A 4,560-nucleotide genomic window follows, 5' to 3' on the forward strand; every position below is an offset into this window, starting at 1 on the left:
GTCCATTTACCATTTACCATATGAAGCCAGATAGCGTTATGCAATGCATAATGTTCAAAAGTTAGGCAATCTTTTGGCATGGCCATTTTCAAAGGGATCCCTTGATCTCTGACCTCAAGCTATCTGAATGAAATTGGCTTGTATGGTTACCCACAAGTCTCCCTTTGCAGACATTCCAACTTTATGCTAATCCCATGCGGTTTTAGGCAAATAAAAACAAAATTTTGGTATAAATGTGTTATTTTTACTTAGTGTATTTAAATATTTCTGCATATTGGGGTCCCTAAACAGTATAACTGGAAAGCTGAGACACATACTTCATGCCACAACTGCAGAAGTCAGAGCGTCCCTGAATATTTGGTTTAATTTTCTATGAAGAATGTGGATAAAGACACATGTCCTCATGTCTTTGTAAGCATGTATTCAATGTTTTGGGGGTATCCTAGAGGCTAGAGAACAAACTTTTGTTCTTATCGCTGTTTGAATCCCTGAGAGAAAATGTAGGCAAGGGAAGCTGTATCAGTAAAACTATCCTCATAAAGAATAATTCCTGTTTATAACAAATTTATTCTTAAGCATGAAAGCTCATTCTTGAAAAGTTTTTTGATGGTCATTAATTCCATCTGCTAATGCAGACTATGAGACAAGATCTATTGTAAGTAGACCTTGTCAAGAGCTTCTGGAAGATTTGGATCTTATTTTCTTGGCCATCAGTTCTGTCACTTATGATAATTTTGAACTTGCTGAAGCAATTGCAGACAGGCATGAATCTTAATAATAATAATAATATTAATTATTCATTATTTTATTATTAAGATTCATGCCTGCTCTGCCATTGCTTCAGCAAGTTCAAAATTATCATAAGTGGACAGAACTGATGGGCCAAGAAAATAAAGATCAAATAACTTCCAGCAAGCTCATTGACAAGGTTCTTACTTACAATAGATCTTGTCTCATACGTCTTGCATTTAGCAGATGGAAATTAATGACCATCAAAAAACTTTTCAGAATTGAGGTTTCATGCTTAAGAATACAATTTTGTTATAAAACAGGAATTCATTTCTTTTATGAGGATAGTTTTACTGATACAGCGTTCCCTTGCCTAATTTTCTCTCAGGGATTCAAACAGCGATAAGAACCAATTAAAGTTTGTTCTCTAGCCTCTAGGGAGTACCCCCAAAACATTGAATACATGCCTTACAAAGACATGAGGACATGTGTCTTTATCCACATTCTTCATAGAAAATTAAAACCAAATATTCAGGGACGCTCTGGGGACTTCTTGCAGTTGTTGGCATGAAGTATGTGGTCTCGCTTTCCGTTATACTGTTTAGGACCCCATATGCAGACAATATTTAAATACATAAGTTAAAAATACACATTTTACCAAAATTTTTGGGTTTTTTACTTTGGCTAAAACCGGCATGCGGTATTAGACATAAAGTTTGAGAAGTCTGCAAAGGGAGACTTGGGGGTGGGCTAACCATACAAAGCCACATTCATTTCAGATAGCTTGAGGTCAGAGATCAAAGGGCGATCCCTTTGAAAATGCCATGCCAAAAGGGATTGCTAATTTTGAAATTGATGCATTGCATAACGCTATCTGCGGCTTCATATTGGTAACATGGCTAAATGACCATTACTTGGATATAAAGTGCTTTTCTAGTCTTCCGACCACTCAAAGGCGCTTTTACACTACGTGACCACATTCACCCTTTCACACACATTACACACAGTGATGGCAAAGTCCATCGGGAACAGAAACTAACTCATTCATACACAATTCACACAACCGATGCTATGCATCGGGGTGAGCAATTTGGGGGGTTCAGTATTCTTGCTCAGGATACTTCGACACGTGGCAGGAGGAGCCGGGGATCAAAACCAACAACCTTTCTTTTTTTCTTTGGGGGGGATGAACCGCTCTGCCCGCTGATACCAGTTATCTTCTAGCTTCAAAACCTAGCCCGTACAGCGTCTCAAAGAAGAAGGGAGTGGGAAGGAGGTTAAGGATAAATTTGGGTGGCCTCACTTGGGGCGTGTATATGCGGCAACATCTGTTTTCCCTGTCCCATGTTTTTTCATCTGATATTTTTCCTTGTCCAAATCAAGGATCTAAGGATAAAAGTTTTTTATGCTGTACAGATTGTAAAGCCCTCTTGGAGGCACAATTTATAATTTTTGACTATTTGACATGGTCAAAGATAAAATGTCTACATTTGCAGTTTCCATATATGTTTCAGGCTCTCAACCCAAATCGCAAAGTTCATCACAATGAGTGTGAAACCCAACATCTTTCCTGCGTCCAAACTCTACTCCCTAGGTCGACTTTGTTGGCCCACAGAACTAACCTGATACAACCATTATGTGATTCATTTGTAAGGAGCGAAGCCTCCATAATCTCGCTTACTCGGGCCGGCCACCACCTGACAAAGAATTATCTCGCGGGGTTCAACTCCTCTAGTAAATAATTGGACTCTCTCTTTTTCCTCCTCCTCATACTGCCCCTCCTGCGCAGCCTGGATCCACATCTTCAGTTGTTGTTGGTAGGAGAGGAGATCAATTATTTACTAGAGGTTGAACCCGGCGAGATAATTCTTTTGTCAGGTTTGGGTGGCCTTGGACCGAGTAACGCAGATTTAATGGAGGCTTCGGCTCCTTCAAATATTGAATCACATATGGGTTTGCTATCAAGTTAGTTTCTTGGTCGGCAACAAGTCGACTAGGAAGAGTTTTGGACTGCCAGGAAATGTTGTTTTCACATCTTGTGTGATGAACTTTTGGCGTTTTGGGTGAGACTGAACATTATAACTGCAAATTGTAAGACCATTTTAATCTTTGACATTGTCATAGCCTCAAAATTATAAATTTGGCCTCAGGGAGGGGGCTGTTACAATCTGTACATGCAACAAAACCCTTTATCCTTAGATCCTTGATTTGGGACAAGGAAAAAAAAATATCACTGGAAAAAACATGGCGACAGGGAAAACAGGATTTTGCGCATATACACCCCCAAGCTGACACCCCAATTTATCCCTACCTCTTTTTCCACTCTTTTCTTTTGAGACGCTGTAGCGGGCTATTTTTTGGGTTTTTGAAGCTAGAGAAGATTTACTGGTAATCAGCGGCCAGAAGCCCGGGTCATCCCCCAAACAGCAAGGTTGTTGGTTTGATCCCCGGCTCCTCTGCCACGGTGTCGAAGTATTTCCCTTGGGCAAGCATACTGAACCCCAAATTGCATCACCGTATGCATAGCATCGGGTGTTCGCTGAATGTGTAATGAATGAGATTAGTTCTGTCGATGGACTTTGCCATCACTGGTGTGAATTGTGTGTGAAAGGGTGAATGTTGGCCCACGTTAGTGTACAAAGCGGCTCGTTGACGTTTTGGCGGAAGACTTAGAAAGGCACTATACAAGACAGGGTCCTTTACCTTTACCATATGAAGCCAGGATAGCGTTATGCAATGCATAATGTTTCAAAAGTTAGGCAATCTTTTGCGCATGGGCCATTTCAAAGGCGATCCTGATCTCTGACCTCAAGGCACTATCTGAATGAAATTGGCTTGTATGGTTACCCACAAGTCTTCCTTTGCAGAATTCCAATTTATGCTAATCCATGCGGTTTATAGGCAAATAAAAAACAAAATTTTGGTATAAAGGTGTATTTCTTACTAGTGTAATTTAAATATTTCTTGCATATTGGGTTTTGTCCCTAACACAGTACTAACTGAAAGCTGAGACACATACTTCATGCCACAACTGCAGAAGTCAGAGGCCCCCCTGAATATTTTGGGTTTAATTTTCTATGAAGAATGTGGATTTAAAGCACATGTCCTCAATGTCTTTGTAAGCATGTTTCAATGTTTTGGGGCCGTATCCTAGAGGCTAGGGAGAACAAATTTTGTTCTTATCGCTGTTTGAATCCCCCTGATAGAAAATGTAGGCAGGGAAGCTGTACTCAGTAAAACTATCCTCATTAAAGCAATAATTCCTGTTTATAACACAATTTATTCTTAAGCATGAAAGCTTCATTCTTTGAAAAGTTTTTTGATGCGTCATTAATTCCATCTGGCTAATCGACTATGAGACAAGACTCTATTGATAGTAGACCTTGTCAAGGCCCTTCTGGAAGATTTTTGGATACTTATTTTTCTTTTTGGCATCAGTTCTGTCACTTATGATAATTTTGAACTTTGCTGGAAGCAATTTGGCAGAAGGCCATGGAATCTTAATAATAATAATAATATTAATAATAATAATAATAATTTAATTTGTATAGCACTTTTAAAACATATTTTGCAAAAGTTGGGCTTTGGACTGGAAACACAAAGACACAGCCAAGAATACAACTTTACAATTACACAAGGACGTAAAATAAATTGGCATGAAATATTAAATAACAGCGTAATATACACATTAACAAAGTAGGTTATTCATAATAGAGTATGGAAAAAAATTAAAGTAAGGGCGAATTAAGAGAAATGAATAAATAAATAAATAGAACAGAACTCAAAGACGGTGTGGACGTAAAAATTAAACATAAAAGGACCACAGCACAT

Source organism: Morone saxatilis, unplaced genomic scaffold (genome assembly GCF_004916995.1).
Source record: "Morone saxatilis isolate NCDOM2014 unplaced genomic scaffold, NCSU_SB_2.0 Contig3, whole genome shotgun sequence".
Taxonomy (NCBI): domain Eukaryota; kingdom Metazoa; phylum Chordata; class Actinopteri; family Moronidae; genus Morone; species Morone saxatilis.